The sequence below is a fragment of the Gobius niger genome (assembly GCF_951799975.1).
Source record: "Gobius niger genome assembly, chromosome: 12".
NCBI lineage: Eukaryota > Metazoa > Chordata > Actinopteri > Gobiiformes > Gobiidae > Gobius > Gobius niger.
The window spans coordinates 33,023,187-33,042,635 of NC_136863.1; the positions used below are offsets into that span (position 1 = coordinate 33,023,187).

At 43.5% G+C, this 19,449-nt stretch overlaps 1 protein-coding gene across 3 annotated transcripts in view; it reads right to left on the bottom strand.

The window, feature by feature from the left end:
- peak1 (pseudopodium-enriched atypical kinase 1) overlaps positions 1-19,449 on the bottom strand; it is a 174,550-nt gene that overhangs the window by 76,076 nt on the left and 79,025 nt on the right. Inside the window, exon 1 of one of the 3 annotated variants that reach the window (XM_079567381.1) lies at positions 18,985-19,002. The exons of the other annotated variants lie outside the window; for them this stretch is intronic. The gene's annotated coding sequence lies outside the window, so the exon portion shown is untranslated. Of the gene's footprint in view, positions 1-18,984; positions 19,003-19,449 lie in introns of those variants that run through there. 3 annotated transcript variants of the gene reach the window in all.

The following is a 19,449-nucleotide window of genomic DNA, read 5'->3' on the forward strand; positions in this document are numbered from 1 at the left end:
TATCTCATCTGTGTGATCAATGTGTGAGAACGGAGCGTGGGAATAGTTATAAATGTGAATATTGGGGTCGGCAGAGGTGCATTTGTCTGGGAATCGGAGCTGAAATTCCAGACAAAGACAAGCCCAAACCGTTACTGCTGATCTTTTTCGCTTCCTTAAAACCCCATAAACCAAAGTAGTGGAATAGCAGGTGCACACTGTCGTTGTGTCCTTGGGCAAAGCACATCACCCACCTTGCCTCCAGTGTCTGCGTGCACTGGTGTATGAATGAGAGTGTGAACGGGTGAGTGGTGGAAAAGCCCAATATAAACGTGACCATTTATGGCAAATGCCGTCGAATCCCGGACCCGAGTCAAAGGTTCTGTCCACAGGCCAATGAAAAGAGAAGACAGGCACAAAACTAATGTACGGGGAGATTTGTTTTGTCCTTTTCATGGCATTTAGAAGTTCTGTGGTTTTCTATCATTAACGTCTTGTGAGATGATGTGTATCTGACCTCACAAAAGGCAAAAGCTTAACTAAATTTGAGTTAGCATTTAGCATTTATATGTTAATTTGTATCTATAGTAAAATCTCAGAAGGTCTGAACTTCAATAATGATTTTTAACTCTTTGATCTCATGTATATGCGGTCGATGACAACAGCTGAAAAAAACATGGTGTCGTTCATAATTCATGATGATTGATGGCTAATGCTAACAGCCATTAGCCTGGCTAAGGCGGGACAGCAAGACGATGAGGCGCTATTTGACTCGGGCTCCTTCCGAAACCATCAGATCGCTAAGAGCTCTTACGCCAAACCGGATGTGCGTCAGCGTCCGCCATGGCAAGTTGCTTCCGAATTGATAAGTCAGTTAGGAAGTAGCTAGGAAAAGGAGCCTTGATGCTAACTATCATAGCCACTTTAGCATAGGGACCTCTGATGCTAACTATCATAGCCACTTTAGCATAGGGACCTCTGGTGCTAACTAACCAGTGATTAGGAGCTATGTGCCATCCCATAAGCCACTGCGCCAACCAACCACTGCACTCCACCAATAACTTTAAAGAAGAAGAAAAACAGCTGTTGGTGATGTCACTTCCCTTTCCCCTGTTTAAGGATGGACGGATTGTGCAAATTCTGCCAAAGGTTTAGTTCACTAACTGCATAGATCTAACAGTCGACCCATGAAAGGTTAAGGAGTTAGTTGCTAGTGTTAGTGCTTAGAGGCTACAATTTGATGGTTTCGGATTGAGCCATAGGCTACGTAAGCTTGTAAGCTACAAGCTTTACGAATGAAAAAAAAGTTTATTTATGGATCAAACATGACAGCAGCAGATGCAACGCTATTTTTCAATCAAGCTTTAGACCTTTTTCTAAATAGTTTAGATCGAAAGTTTACAGCGGGTACGTCATACGTCATCAGATACGATGATATGATTGGCTGTGGCTACTGCAGACACATATGATAGACATTCAGCCCAATAAACGGCTATGGACGATCGTAAACCACACCTCTCCTACCAGAACATGAATTGGTATCCCCAGACTAAATATCACTTGTGATTTTAGTCTGGCTAAACGGCTATAGGAAAAATAGATTGAGCAGGCTAAAGGACTAGCCGCATAGCTAACTGTCTGCATACAGTACGATCAAACGCCGCTTCTCCGTTTTATTTCTATGAATGTGACCCTATACCATTTATGACCATTTTTATTTATCATCATGAACTTGAATGTTACATAAATCACAAAGGTGATCCAAAGACACCACACTATAGCCAAACCATCCTTACCAGGATGAAGCATCCAATATTTACAACAGGCAGTTCCGTAACATGAGCTCCTCTCCCATAGCAATTCAAATAAAGTCCTCACAACGGCATCCATAAGAAGAAAACATCAAGCAACTAAAACCCACCTATACCACGATTCCTCCATGAGCCCGTATCCTCAGCGTCTGTCACAAGCCACCAGGGGAACGACATTCACACAAACGACTGCTTCATTGTCACTTTGCCACGAGAAAGTGTTGCGTAAGAAGAACCTTCCCCCCACTTTAGAGACCTGCACGCTCCAATCCAGGTCTGCACAGTTCTTTGATCAAACATCTTCATGAGGGATAAAAATAGCTCCAACTCCAGAGCCCAGCACAATTCACTTTTACCTTTGAAAAATGCTCTGTTAAAAGCCCACGAGGCACAGAGTAAACACTGGTAAATGCTTGAAAAGTTTGAGCAAGTTTCTCAAGAGGAAATATCTGGATATACCATTAACTAGGGAGCATTATGTAACCTATTTATGGTTTCAATGTTCTGCTACTTTGACTAGAGATGGGAATGAATGGACTTAATCAAGGCTTAGAAATTAGCACCAGAAGCAAAAAGCAGTGGATAATTTAGACCAACAGTAATACAATACAATACTTTTTTGTTGCTGCTCCAATCTGTGGAACCAGTTACCTTTAGAAGTCACACTTTTTCTCCTTCCTTTTCAATCACTGAGCGAGATGTGTTTCAGATTTCCTACTTTGTTTTGCACTAGATTTAATTGTTTAAGGTCAAGGTGCTTTTTGCTCTGCATTAGGCCCATCCTTCGACGCCACCGGGACGACCCGTAAGGAGCAGTGGGGACCCATCTCCAAATGTTAGCATCACCTGGCTGGAGGATTCACCTATTGTACAATCCCTCCACAACCTGGCCCCGCCCTCCCTCCCCGAGCGCCCGCAACAACACCAACCCACCCGCCACCTCCGCTCAACCGTGGGGAGACCGAGCCTTCGCCATCGCAGCCCCCACCCTTTGGAACTCCCTCCCACAGCCCATCAGAAACACAGACTAACTACCAACCTTCAAAGCAATACTCAAAACCCGCCCGTTCAAACTAGCTTTTCCTTAAACCCCGTTTTTGTTTTGTTTCACCTCCCATGTAAGGTGTCTTTGAGTGTCCAAAAAACACTATACAAGTTTGATGTATTATTATTATTAATACATGTTTTTAGTGGTAGGGGAAACCGGAGAACCCGAAGGAAACCTACGCAGACGCGGGGCAAAGTTCATCCAGTGCACTGCAGAAAGTAATGAACTAGATCAGTATAAACATCTCAATTTGAGCATAATAATCCAAATTTTAGCTGTTTTGACGAGTTAAGAAGTTGTGGGGCATTTGTCCGAGATTATTTCACTTGTTCTGAGATGTTTCTGACTCGTTTCGATACATTTCGTCCTTATTTCAGGTCATTTTCTTTGCCAATGGGGAAAGAACATTGGTCTTATCTCATTGGCAATTTTACTTACTTACTTACTTACTTACTTACTTACTTACTTACTTACTTACTTATTTCAAGCGAGATTTGCCCTAGAACTGGTCTGAAATGTCCTCAAACAAGCAAAGTAAACTCGGTCCGATCAGGAAAAGTGTCTAAATGAGTGAAAACCGCTCAAAACAAGATACATTCCCTCTATTTCAAGTCATTTAAGCCAATGTTTGATATTTACTTTTCGTACTGTGCTTTATAAACAAAGTTGGTATGGCAGTTTGAATACCATTATCCAGAAGTTACTGCATTAATATAAAGCTTCAGGGTGATCGATACAAACGGCATCTCATCATAGAAAGGGGCGCGGCCTCACGGAGGGGGAAAACCGAATCTTTTGGGAAACACAATTTTTCACTGGTTTTAGCCATATATTTATCACATTTATCACATACTAATAGAGTCAAGTCTAAATCAGGGCCACATGGATGTTTATTCACAGCAAATTGTTCAGTAGAAGTGAAAAAATGGCAGTCATAGCAAGCACTAACTAGCATTAGCATTAGCACAATGCTAACATGAAGCATAGATACAGACGGCATCTCTGGAATCGCCCATATATGGTCATTTTTAAAAACAGTTAAGGGGGAAAACAATTTGGAAAAAATGAAAATTTTCTCTAATTATTCAAAAACTACTTTAACAAACGCTGAATTATGAATATAGTTTCTACTAAATAATGATACAAAGACATGGGGAGGAGCAAAGTGGTTCAGCAGCCCATAAATACATGAATAACGGAGAATGCTAACTTGATGCTACATGTTAGCATTGGGCTAATGCTAACGGTTAGCTAGCGCTTGCTACAACTGCCGTTTTTTCACTTCTACTGAACAATCTGCTGTGAGAAAATATCCATATGGGCCCGATTTACACTTGACTTTATTTATGTGATAAATAAGTTGATATTCCACCAGAAAATGGCTAAAATTGTGTTTCTCTAAAGATTCTATTTTCCCCCTTGGCGAAGCCACGCCCCCTTCTATGACGAGATGCCGTCTGTATCTATCATGTCAGCATTCTCCATTTTTTTTTAATCTATAGGCAGCTGAACCTCTTTGCTCCTCTCCATGTCTTTGTATCTTTATTTAGTAGAAAACTAGATTCATAATTCAGCATTTGTTAAAGTAGTTTTTTGAATATTTAGAGATTAACCTTGACTGTTTTCAAACATGACCGCATATGGGCGATTCCAGAGATGCCGCCTGTATCTATTCTTGATGAGCACAACAACTACTACCTGCTACTACTACACCTTCTACTACTACAACAACTGCAACTATTTATGGACCACCAACCCCCCAATGTTTTCAAGCCCCTAAACTGTCCACGAGATGATCTGGGAACTTTTATTATTAACCTGTGTCTCTAAGTCTGGTTCACAATTAAATCTGTCATTGTGCAGAAAATCCAACACAACTTTATTACTTTTATCATTTATTCAAGTATCAACAACTATGTCAAACACCAAATAACAGAATATATTTTGAACATGGTGATGCTGAGACAATACCCAACCTTTACCTCCGTCATGAGGTCCCTTGTAAACAACAGCTGCTTCGTCTGCTGTACCTACACATTCCCCTCTATTAGACTCACAACGCTGGCCTCCGATTGGTCAGTTCCCCGCAGAGCCGCAGGTGAGCCCTCAGACCATAATAACAGTTTGAATTTCAGCCTTTTAATTGAACGTCTGCGGCGGTGTCGGAGCATGACTGACTGTATATGTAATGTAATGCTCTGAATGGCTGCTGGCTACGGGGCTGCTGCGTGAAAGCCAACACGAGTTCACAAGGACCAAGGTTATGCAGCGATTTGCTTCTGACACAGGAATGAAAGACGAGAGGGGAGCCTGCTGTCAGTAAGTAAGTAAGTAAGTAAGTAAGTAAGTAAGTAAGTAAGTAAGTAAGTAAGTAAGTAAGTAAGTAAGTAAGTAAGTTTTGCTTTCTCAAACAGATGGGTTTTAGGTGCTTTTTAAAGGCAGCTGCTGACTCCAGTGAGCGCAAGTCAAGAGGAAGTTTATTCCAAAGTCGGGGCGCTACGGCTTTGAAGGAGCGGCCTCCCCGGGTTTTAAAGTGTGTTCGTGGAACCATCAACAGGTTATGCCCAGAGGACCTCAGGCTCCGAGACGTGTTGTAGGGTTTAAGTAGGTCAGCAATATAAGTGGGAGCCTGACCGTGTAGAGCTTGAAAGGTCAGCACCAAGATTTTAAACTGAACCCGATGTTCAACAGGAGCCAGTGCCAGGACTTCAACACAGGTGTGATGTGGGTCCTCCTGTTTGTCCTGGTCAGAAGTCTCGCAGCTGAGTTTTGAACTGACTGCACTGCAAAAAGTCCCCTTCTAAAAACAAGGAAAAAAAATCTAAAAATAAGATAAGTTTTGTCTTGTTTTAAGGAAAAAATTCTGCCAATGGGGTCAGCATTTTTTTCTTGCTAAGAATTCTTATTTCTAGAATATTTTTCTCATCATAAAACAAGAGAGAAACACTAAATTTAAGCAAATAAAGCTAGAATTAAGCAAAATGTCCTCAGAAAATGGAATAATTTAAGGAAAACATTCTTATTTAGTGAAAAATTGTGGGTATTTTACTTACTAAATTACACACATTTTTGAGCAAAATGTTCTTAATAAATACTAATATTTAAGGAAAGTATTGCCCGCGCCCGGAGACCCGCCTCCATGATGTGGAGCCAGGCTGATGGTCAGAATCACCTGCTGGAGGATTCACCTATTGTACATGTTTTTAGTGGTAGACATGGGGAGAACATGCTCCACACAGAAAGGCCCCGTCCTGGTGGGAATCGAACCCAGGACCTTCGAGTTGTGAAGCTGAGGCTCTAACTGCTGTGCCACCGAGCCGCCCTCTTTAAAGAATGGAATGTATTATCTCTCTCTGAGAATCAGTTCTTACATTAAGAGTTGTTGATCTTAGTTTTTCTTAAAATAAGAAAAAAATTCTTTGTCTAAAACTGAAGAAGATTCAAAAAATGATCATGTTTTTAGCAAATATATCTGAACAAGAAATGGCTAGATTTTATTTCCTAAAACAAGATTTTTTTTCTCAAGAAAACTTTGCTCAGTGAGACATTATTACTTTTTAGGGAAAAAATACGAACTTATTTCTTAAAGTAAGTCTTTTTTACTTGCTTAGAATCCCTTTTTTGCAGTGTGCAGACTTCAAGCTGTTTCTCGCTCAGGCACGTAAAGAGACTGTTGCAGTAATAATCCAATCGCGAGGACACAAACGCATGGATGATCATTTCCAGTTCTTCTCTGGACACCATGGGTCTGAGTTTAGCCATGTTACGCAGATGGAAGTTGCAGTTTTTGACCAACTGCCTGACATGATGTTCAAGAGACATATTCTGATCAAGGATGACGCCAAGATCTCTCAGCTTTGTTTTTGCCGTGAGGCTCAAGTTGCCTAAGTGTTGCTTGATGGCGGGGGGAGGTCACCGTCAGGGGCAAAGATAAGTGTCTCGGTGTTGTCAGAGTTCAGTTGAAGACACTGCTTTACCTGTGTCAGACAGTCTGTGAGGGAAGTCAGTTTGTGGACTTCAGACAGTCTGAATGAACAGTACAGCTGGAGGTCATCGGCAAATAAATGATAGGCAACGTCACTGAACTGCTATCAGTAGAGTTTAGAAGTATGTTTCACCATTTACAACTACAAAATCTGGGATTAAATTGAAACTGACTTCTTTAATTTAACTTCCAATTATGCAATGAATTATTCTCCTCTGGGCAGGAGGTGGTCAATCCCAACCATAAGGTTCATTACTATTCGATCCCACATGGACTGACTCTGAACTAAATCTCCCGGGGTGCTTTTGGACAGAAGGAGAAAGAACAGCGCACCCACAATGCCACAGGGACAGACATGATGGAGAGGACAGAAGCCACAGCTAGACATGCAATAAAGTTCTGTTACCCGACACCAACCGACGGGATCGCTTTAAAGGTGCATTATGGAACTTTTAATGCGGAAAAAAAAGTTGATGTTAGTGCGTAGTTAGCATGGTGCCTTTAGCCATCATGTTGGCCTCTATAACGCTCCAGGACTAAATGTTTTCTAGGGTTTCCAGTAGGTTTTCTGGCTGGATGAAATGTAAGCTTAACCATGGAGATAGTTCGGCAGAGAAAACCCTAACCAGAAACCCTAAAAACAATTAATCCCAGAGCGTCTTGGAAAGTAAAGGTGCCATGCTAAACACCCATACAGCTGCAGAGTCACTGAAAGTAGGAAAGTAGGCACAAATGTCAACTTTTTTCTGCATACAAAGTTATATAATGCACCTTTAAATGTCAGCATAACAATAAACAATAACGATATTTGTTGTCTATGTAGGAAAGTGGTTGGCAGTGAGTTGTCGTTACAAACTCAGTGTGACATGGAGATTTTCCAGTGATAAACTGAAGATCACTTAAACTTTTTTACTCTATAGCCTCGGCCACATGACAAGTCGTCATGGTGGTCATCATTACATGAAGGTCTTTGCATTTTAGTTCATGAAATGTATCTTTCAAACAGTGTTAATTTTGTCGACTAAAATATTTTGTCTTAATTTTAGTGAGTAAGTGATATTTTGGAAGACTAAAATTGGACTAAAACTAAATTAAAAGTTTCTCATGAGACTAAAACTGTGACTAAAATGTCCAGATATTTTAGTCGACTAAAATAAGACTAAATAAAAATGAAAAGGAGAGACTAAAATCATCCAAACTTCTATACGAGCGATCGCGATGTCGTCACATCCGTTGGCCGTGGTCGGCATTTTACATTTTCATATTTGATGAACATTTTATTAAAATCCTATAATCAGCAGTGCATTGCCTCTCTTGCGCTGTAACAGATCTATCATTATATAAAACCGAGTTAGAGGCCTGGATGCATCAGCTGTTGCCGACCATTCACCAAAACATCCGGCGAAAATTGCGGAAGTAAACAATAACAGCGATCGCTCGTATTGAGCGTCTGAAAGAGCCTCAGATCATGTAAATTCTCTGTTAAAGGATCAGCTCTGAGTTTTGTTCATGTGGAGCAGCTCCATGAAGCAGAGGAACAACATTAAATATGATTAGAATGAATATTATCAATGCAAAGTCCACTCAATTAGTCTTAAATTTAGTCGACTAAATTTACTTGCAATTTAAGTCGACTAAAAGTAGACTAAAATTGAAGATATTTTTTTGACTAAAACTAGACTAAAATTGAATTTCATTTTCGTCAAAAGACTAAAACTAAATTAAAACATGTTGTCAAAATGAACACTGCTCTCAAGAGTGGCCAATATTAGTTCATTACACAAAGATGACCCAGTTATAGCATCTGTCTCAGCCTTGACTAATATTAGCAATGCTGCTAACTGTGCTATTATGCGCAGCAATCAGTAGTTTTACTGGTAACACTATATTTTACATTACATTGTAACTAACTTTAGTACAATGTAATGGGCTCTGTAACAATGTGTAATAACCTGTACCTATGGGTTAGATACATAATGGAATAATATGTATTTGTAGTTTGTAGGTACATAATGTAATAACTCTAACCCTAAGGATCTCGTGTCCTATTACATTATGTACTTACAAAGTACTAAAAGAAAATATTCCATTGTGTACGAACTACAGAGGTACAGGTTATTACAGATTGTTACAGAGCACATTACATTGTACTAAACTTAGCTATCAAGGTAGTGTCAAATAAAATGACACCGTTTTACTTTGCAGAGTGTAAAACTAACAAAGCCATTGAATTGGTGAAGAGCTTTAAAATGAGGTGTGGCATGTCCATAAAATTAGAGATTGGTTAAAGGCTTGTTTTTAAGATGGCGAGATATGAGTTCAGTGTGGGATACTTGGAACTGACAGCTGTTCCAGTATTTTATCTCATCCCTCACAGAATCCCAAGTCTTCAGTGACTCTTAAACATGTTTATCCCCAATCACGAGTGACAAAAACAAAGCCATCACAAGCTTCAGGCTTAGAAACTTCATCAACGGCAATTACCACATGACATCTTTTCCGGTCTATTATTTTGTCTTTGCGTTTTGAAAAATACACATAAGTAACGCGTGTAAAGCTCGTCACCCACAGCTCCAGCCCAGTGTTTGCGTTAAGTATAGCACACGGCGCGGCTTCAGTTTAAAGTCTGTGGTTGTCGGCTCACAGTCACCCAAGAAGCATTTCACAAAACAACAGCTTAAATGCATGACCGCATACAAATCAGCCCTTAACCCGGGGCTCTGGAGGGAGGGGCCACGCCTGGTGTCGGGATCAGCCGGCTTTGACACCTCCGCTGATTACAATGGAGTTTAAGAGCGCCTCATTGTCATATATTACCATGCCATCCAGGTGATTGGTGCGGTGTTGTCCCCGTCCCCATGACAACGGACGCACTTCTTTTTTTTTTTGACTTTAGGATGTTGAAGTCTCAAAACTATGAAAACTAGGACAAAGTTACAGAAAAAGGCTTGATCACATTTCATCAACTAGGAAGGCATTAAACTCTGCTTGCCAATCACTCTGCTAGCTTTCCAAAAGTGTTGCTGATATATTTCTGGGAACAGACTTTACTAAAACATATTTTCTGAACTTTAGTTAAAGGTGCATTATGGAACTTTTTATGCGAAAAAAAAAAAAAAAAGTTCATGTTTGTGTATATTTGACCTTGTAGTGAGCTGTATGAGTGGTCAGCATGGCGCCTTTACTTTCCATCACGGTGGTCTCTACAACGCTCCATGATGGCTCCGTCAGTTGTGAAAACCTTCCAAACAATTGATCCTGGAGCGTCCTAGAGGCCACTGTGATGGAAAGCAAAGGCGCCATGCTGACCACTCATACAGCCGCTGGGTCAGTACAAGGTCAAATACCGTAAATTCTCTAATACTGGCCTGTATTCCATTAGAGGCCGGGTCTCCGACAGAGGCCAGGTTCGCGGCTGGCGGAGGCAAATAAAAGTCGGTCTCTAAAACAGGCCGGGGCTTTTATTAGAAACTATAGCGGTAGAAATATTCCCCATGTTAGGAATTTGTCTCATACTGGTGTAAATGAAAACTCGCGTGCAGGAAGTAACAAACTGAACCCGGGCCGAGGGGGACGCTGCGGAGGAGCTGATCCGAGCGTAACTTTGACACAGATTTAGCCACTTTTCAAACCTCCTGTGACCATATTTGGAAACAGGGTAAGGAACAAATGTTGTGTGACCCTCCAGGGTTTTAATAAAGTCTCCATCGCGTCTTCAAAGCACGTCCAGCTGCTCCGTGTGCAGGTCAGTCCCACGCCTCAAAATAACTCCTCCCATCAGCGCGAGCGTCTCGTCTTCTCTCGGGTCAGTCTCATGATCGATCACAAACACAAACGCTCCGTCTAAACTCGCCTTTACACAAGATAACAACAAATAATCCGGTCCAGTAAAAACGAAACAGAAACCTGCAGTGACACTGATGTCAAGGCTCCGCTAACAAACAGCAACGAAACACTTCCTGTTGTCCCGACAAAATAAAAGGGAGAGGGTTTGAAATGTTCATTAATAAATTAACCTAATATTTTAGGTGCAAATGGACACAAATCTCGTTTTTCTGATCCCATTACTTGAGAAAAAAGTACAGATGCTATTGCTCAAATATTATGTCAGTAAAAGTAAAAGTTGCTCAGACTGGCAATGAAGTATTTGCTGTGGAAAATATTTCAGTATTCAAGTCGAAAAACTACAAATCTTTTTATGAGTGGTATGAAAAATCTCTTTGCTGTTTCAAAACACACAAAAAAGCCACACAAATTTCATAGGAATTCAGTACCCGCATGGCAACAGGACAGGAACAAACCTTCTACCTTGTCGTGGGACAGTGGCCTTGACACTACATTTGCTCATCGCCCCCTGCTGTTCTGGAGTGTGCATTTAAAGGCTTTTACAACAAACAAAACACACAGATTGTTTTTACTTTTTACATTGGAGCCTTTAGAGAATGTAGAGGAGTAGAAAGTAGTAAGTTCTCGATAAAATACTCCTCAAGTAAGTATATATAGGCAGTAATTGCATACATGTTACAAATAAGTTAGTTATTTTGGAGCCCACAGACCTAAGTTTCGCCTCGATTGTCCCAGAGTATAGTTTTACATTTGCGGAGGGGATTTGACACCGAGAGTGTAATCTATATTCCTATACACTGTAATAGGACAGCAGCGTCGGACTCAGCACATTATTTCGCCCTTCCTCAAACTTCATGCCACACACACACAACGGACTCCAGGTGCAATTGGATTTTCAGCAGGGATAAGGAGCTCTGGCCTTATAAGCGGGCAGAGGCAGTGAGTCAGCCAGGTCTGAGCTGTGGACAAAGACGATCGGGGAAATTGTTCCAGCGCACATTGGGTTGCACAGTGTGACCGAGTGTGACAGGACAGGGACATATGGTGAGTTTAAGGGGACAAATCAAGCAAGATTCAACCATAAATCCTTCAATCAATCAAGCTCTGCACTCAAAGTGTGTTGTTAGCATCTCGTTACTGTACTTGGCATGATTTTAAGCTATGTAACGGAAAATATCAATGCAGAGAAGCCCATGATAATGTTTATTAGCCACAATTGCACATATGTCAACATTAAGGTGAGGCACGGCAAAGTGAAGATGATTTTTCACAGAGAAATACAGGCGCGATACAAAACTTTATAGCAACAACATGACCACTTCCAGTCTTGGACTTAATATTTTGAAGGTTTTGTCAAAGAGATTTTATTTCCTGCCTGATTTGATGAGCTTTGAACTGCCAAATAACAAGGCTTAAAGACATTTTTTCATTTGTATTAAATATCACTCACAACGATCTTGGACCGCTCCCCTTTACAAAACGTCTGCAGTTCAGGTGTACTTACTTATTCCACGCTGTCCTGTGAATGTTTACATGTCGTGGCCAAAAACAATTTGATTAAATGTAAATGTTTGGGCGCTATTCGTTCAAGTAGACACTGTTTAATCATTCCTGTGATTTTGAGGAAGATCAGACCACATTTAGTGACAAATTTAGGCAGAAATGTGAGAAATTACAAACGGTGTACTTGCCACTGTATGTATTCACCTTATTCCGTCCCGCCCACTTTTGCCACTCCAGACACTTCCGGTCGAGCGTGAAGCCCGTTCATTTAAACGGAGAACAAGGGAAGATATTCTCCGCTCAAATCTGATGTTTAGTCGATTGATTTGAGTAAAATGTCCGATGTTCATTAGCACCAACAAGTCAACACTCCGCGACCTAAAAACGGCTTTTTTTCGTGGAGTAACTGGTTTTATGTGGACTTCTCCAGTTAACAGATCGGAGAAAAGGGTCGGGCACAATTCATGGCAGCGCCCACGCGAGCCCCCGGAATAAGGTGTATGTATCTTGGCCATTTTAAGGAAACATAAAATGACAGAAAATACATTATTTCCTTACATTTATATCGGTTTTCTACAGCAAGGTGACGTTTAGGAATAATTGGTGATTTTTATTTGATCCGTCTTTGCTCTGATAGAAACAGTGCCGGCCACCCATCTCCAGCTATGTAGCAAGAATCTTAGTCCGGAGCAGGACATGTGCATGGGTTTGGTTGACGAGTTAAACCGCAGAGGCCGGAGGAAACCCACACAGACATGGGACCAACTCCACACAGACATGGGACCAACTCCACACAGACATGGGACCAACTCCACACAGACATGGGACCAACTCCACACAGACATGGGACCAACTCCACACAGACATGGGACCAACTCCACACAGACATGGGACCAACTCCACACAGACATGGGACCAACTCCACACAGACATGGGACCAACTCCACACAGACATGGGACCAACTCCACACAGACATGGGACCAACTCCACACAGACATGGGACCAACTCCACACAGACATGGGACCAACTCTACACAGACATGGGACCAACTCCACACGGACATGGGACCAACTCTACACAGACATGGGACCAACTCCACACGGACATGGGACCAACTCTACACAGACATGGGACCAACTCCACACGGACATGGGACCAACTCTACACAGACATGGGACCAACTCCACACAGACATGGGACCAACTCCACACAGACATGGGACCAGCTCCACACAGACATGGGACCAACTCTACACAGACATGGAACCAACTCCACACAGACATGGGACCAACTCTACACAGACATGGGACCAACTCCACACAGACATGGGACCAACTCCACACGGACATGGGACCAACTCTACACAGACATGGGACCAACTCCACACAGACATGGGACCAACTCTACACAGACATGGGACCAACTCCACACAGACATGGGACCAACTCCACACGGACATGGGACCAACTCTACACAGACATGGGACCAACTCCACACAGACATGGGACCAACTCCACACAGACATGGGACCAACTCCACACAGACATGGGACCAACTCCACAAAGACATGGGACCAACTCCACACAGACATGGGACCAGCTCCACACAGACACGGGACCAACTCCACACGGACATGGGACCAACTCCACACAGACATGGGACCATCTCCACACAGACATGGGACCAACTCCACACGGACATGGGACCAACTCCACACAGACATGGGACCAGCTCCACACAGACACGGGACCAACTCCACACGGACATGGGACCAACTCCACACAGACATGGGACCAACTCCACACAGACATGGGACCAACTCTACACAGACATGGGACCAACTCCACACGGACATGGGACCAACTCTACACAGACATGGGACCAACTCCACACGGACATGGGACCAACTCTACACAGACATGGGACCAACTCCACACGGACATGGGACCAACTCTACACAGACATGGGACCAACTCCACACGGACATGGGACCAACTCTACACAGACATGGGACCAACTCCACACAGACATGGGACCAACTCCACACAGACATGGGACCAGCTCCACACAGACATGGGACCAACTCTACACAGACATGGAACCAACTCCACACAGACATGGGACCAACTCTACACAGACATGGGACCAACTCCACACAGACATGGGACCAACTCCACACGGACATGGGACCAACTCTACACAGACATGGGACCAACTCCACACAGACATGGGACCAACTCTACACAGACATGGGACCAACTCCACACAGACATGGGACCAACTCCACACGGACATGGGACCAACTCTACACAGACATGGGACCAACTCCACACAGACATGGGACCAACTCCACACAGACATGGGACCAACTCCACACAGACATGGGACCAACTCCACAAAGACATGGGACCAACTCCACACAGACATGGGACCAGCTCCACACAGACACGGGACCAACTCCACACGGACATGGGACCAACTCCACACAGACATGGGACCATCTCCACACAGACATGGGACCAACTCCACACGGACATGGGACCAACTCCACACAGACATGGGACCAGCTCCACACAGACACGGGACCAACTCCACACGGACACGGGACCAACTCCACACAGACATGGGACCAGCTCCACACAGACATGGGACCAACTCCACACAGACATGGGACCAACTCCACACAGACATGGGACCAACTCCACACAGACACGGGACCAACTCCACACAGACACGGGACCAACTCCACACAGACACGGGACCAGCTCCACACAGACACGGGACCAACTCCACACGGACATGGGACCAACTCCACACGGACATGGGACCAACTCCACACGGACATGGGACCAACTCCACACAGACATGGGACCAACTCCACACAGACATGGGACCAACTCCACACGGACATGGGACCAACTCCACACAGACATGGGACCAACTCCACACAGACATGGGACCAGCTCCACACAGACATGGGACCAGCTCCACACAGACATGGGACCAGCTCCACACAGACATGGGACCAACTCCACACAGACATGGGACCAACTCCACACAGACATGGGACCAACTCCACACAGACATGGGACCAACTCCACACAGACATGGGACCAGTTCCACACAGACATGGGACCAGCCCCACACAGACATGGGACCAGCTCCACACAGACATGGGACCAACTCCACACAGACATGGGACCAGCTCCACACAGACATGGGACCAACTCCACACAGACATGGGACCAACTCCACACAGACATGGGACCAACTCCACACAGACATGGGACCAGCTCCACACGGACATGGGACCAGCTCCACACGGACATGGGACCAGCTCCACACGGACATGGGACCAACTCCACACAGACATGGGACCAACTCCACACAGACATGGGCCCAACTCCACACAGACATGGGACCAACTCCACACGGACATGGGCCCAACTCCACACAGACATGGGACCAACTCCACACAGACATGGGACCAGCTCCACACAGACATGGGACCAACTCCACACGGACATGGGACCAACTCCACACGGACACGGGACCAACTCCACACGGACATGGGACCAACTCCACACGAGACATGGGACCAACTCCACACAGACATGGGACCAACTCCACACAGACATGGGACCAACTCCACACAGACATGGGACCAACTCCACACAGACATGGGCCCAACTCCACACAGACATGGGACCAACTCCACACAGACATGGGACCAGCTCCACACAGACATGGGACCAACTCCACACAGACATGGGACCAGCTCCACACAGACATGGGACCAGCTCCACACGGACATGGGACCAACTCCACACGGACATGGGACCAGCTCCACACAGACATGGGACCAGCTCCACACGGACATGGGACCAGCTCCACACGGACATGGGACCAACTCCACACGGACATGGGACCAGCTCCACACAGACATGGGACCAAGCTCCACACAGACATGGGACCAGCTCCACACACAAAGGACAAACTACAACCTTGAGGGATTCAAAAACAGCAACACGCACATTGAAACGAGCACTCAAAAACATAATGATTTAAGGCATTACTCATAAGCGCGCAATTTTCCTCCCTGCAGTTCAAACTTACACAGACGTCTTGTGAGTGGAGCTGAAAATGTGCTGAATCTGGAGAGGATTATCCAGTGTACTAAACAATGCTGCGGTTATAAATAGCCTCCAAAAACCACACATCGAGCTCAATGAGAGCCACGGTAACCAATATACGAGTGAAGGATTACTGCCTGATTCACTTCTCTATACCTCTGTGGCCAACCCACGTTTCATACGCCAGAAAATCCTTCACTTTCACCTCGCAAAGAGCTGTATAAATGCAAATGCAACGCAAAGCAGCAGACACGGCCCATAAACAACATAATTTCAACTTTTCTGTAAACTGAGGGGGCTGCATGTAATAATAGAGTCTTCTAACACAATGCTGCAGGAAGAGTCTTTTGGAAAAAAGAAAAAAAAAAGGTTTTCCAAAGCACCATGTGGGTTTATTCATTTTGGGAATGAACAAATGATGTGGTTAAAATTGAGAATGAATTAATCTTTGTTACACTGAAGTTGTAAGTTGAATCCAATATATTTTCCATTCACTACTCTGTGGTGGTAAGTAGGGATGGTATGAAAATTTTCTGCCGATACTGATATCCGATATTTGCCTTGCTGCTGTGGCCGATATCCGATATTTGTCGATATTTATTTCAACGTTAAAAAGTTTGTAAATTGTTCCATTATTGGAATGTCTGATGCTTATGCCTGGGACACGTCTCACACACCAGGATGAAACAATACTTTTTATTAGAAAAATACTAAAAAGACCAAATGAAATGTTGGAGTGAATGTCATTTTGTTTTTGGCTAAATATTTACTCAGACCTACTTATTATTATACTTTCACCCATGTCCTCTATTAATGGGAAACAGTGACACTGGGAATATGCTAGGCTGCTATTTATTGCATTTTTTATTTAAACATGTAGCCTACCATGCTATTTAAGCTACATGTTTTAACTATAAACAAATCTGATAAACTTCTCTGTGGACACACAGCTCTGTATGAAGCTTTGGAATAGCAAAAAATAGTCACTTTAACAGCACCTAATATGAATTTATGAGGCCAGACTGAAGATTGAGAGTTGGTTTAGAGCTGGCAAAAGGCAAACAGTAGATTTACAAGATTAGCATGAGCTTTGATCTGCTTTGTTTTCAATGATAAATGCACTAACGATCACAAATGCGTCTAATTAAATATGCACGGAAATGCGACATAACGCCTCGTTTTCAGGGTCAACATGGTTAACATGACAAAAGTGGGCAAAAAGTGAGTAAACATGAATACTGACATGATCTTCACTGTAGTTATACCTACATGATGTCAGAAAGGTCATGTTTATGTCATGTGCACAGCTGCCCCGTGGACTGACAGAAGTGTGGCTGACGATCTGCGGCACCGGCCCCTCCGACAACCACGAAAACATATGCTTCTGAAATGAATGAACTCTCTCATCCAGTGGTTCACTTGGGATTCTTCAGATGGTCCTCAGGATATGGGCAGTTTAAAACTTTATTCATCTTAATTAGAGATAACGCAATTTATGTTTCAGTAGTTCATCAAAGTTGGCTGTTTTCCTGGTTTGCACCCGGTTTAGACACGGTTTCATCAGATAGAGCTGCTGCTTATTGTATATGCATGCCACGGTCGTTTCACATCTGTCATGTTGCATCATGGTCACAAACATCAGCTTCCACTCTGATGCCAGTGTCCTCTCAAGAAAGATATGAGATGGCATCACCGTCATATCACACAAAAGCACAAACTTTTTACTATTTTAAATGTTTGGCTATTTCCTGGTCACATGGCGAGACCTCAAAGTTCAGAAACTCTTTCGGACAGTCCAGCGTGGAATTCTCTCTCCACTGGATTAAAACTGCAGAGTAATATCAACATATCACAAAGCAATGCCTCTGGTTCGTCCAATGTTATTGCTATGTCCATAAAAAGAAGTTTAATACAGAAGCATTTCAGACCCTTTTCAGGCTGGTGGGATCTGGAAGGTCAAAACATTTTATGAGTTGGGATCAAACCACTTGATAGATGAGACAGTATTTCCTTGTGAAAAGAGCAGACTGCGTTTCTTAAGTCGGAATATTTCAAGCTCTATAAAGTCTTCTTAAGAGTCATTTGAATGGAGGTCACACTGCACTTGACCATTGCATCACAAGTAAGCTCATGCTTCAGGTATGTGTTTGTCATTTACCCACTGCATACACACAGCAGCAACAACAAGGTTCAAAACAAAAGTATGACATACAGGGTGGAAACATCGTGAAGGGGTCGAAGTCTTTTCTTTCGATCAGACACTGCTGCCATGTGGAGTAAGTTTCATCTGTAAACCCTCATAACTCTCTCCAGATGCTTTGGTGAAGTCTGCTTTATCGATGCCCTCATTATCAGTGACGTGAACCTCTCCTCCTCTGCCAAAAGTGCTTTCTCTGTAAATTAAATTCAACACAGGAGATGACTGACACCACTTCAAGTTGCTCCAAATGTTACTGTAGACAATTCCTCTTAATGGACTTGAGCTTTTGACTCTCAAAGTCTCAAAGTAAGCCCAAAATCCAAGCACTAAGTGATTTCGGAAAGAGGACTAAATGGCTTTAAATCACGTCCACACGGCGAAAGGAGCGAGTGGATCAGCACCAGAGGATCTGCCCACATCCGCAAGAGCAAATGATCCGAGTGTAGTAACGTCTGAAGAAGAGAAATGTGAACTTACAGGTCGGAGGCGTGTGTTTCCAGCGGCAGGCCCGGCGGAGGAGCGTGTTGTTGGAGATGAAGTCAGAGCATGAATGAGAGCAGCGAAAGGCGGGAGGAGAGAGACGAGTCAGGAGCACGTGAGGAGGAAGAGGAGGAGGAGGAGGAGGAAGAGAGAGGGGCCAAAACACAGGAAATGCAAGCTCGAAATACTACATCGGTCTGGGGCAGTCGGGTATTTTCGGAGTAACGGGATGTGTTGCTCTTTAACGGGAGACAAATCTGTTCATTTTAAAGACTTGTTCAAAAAGGAAAAACTAGATCTGTTTTCCCTCCAAGTGAGATTAATGTGGTTATCTGAGAGAGAAATATTGTTTTTGTATTCTTTGGAAAACACATGCAAATAAAATCTAAAGAAACCTGGTTACAACTGAGATGCCAAATCTTAAGTGCAGGAAGCTTTGCCCTAACGTAGTAAAGGTCACTC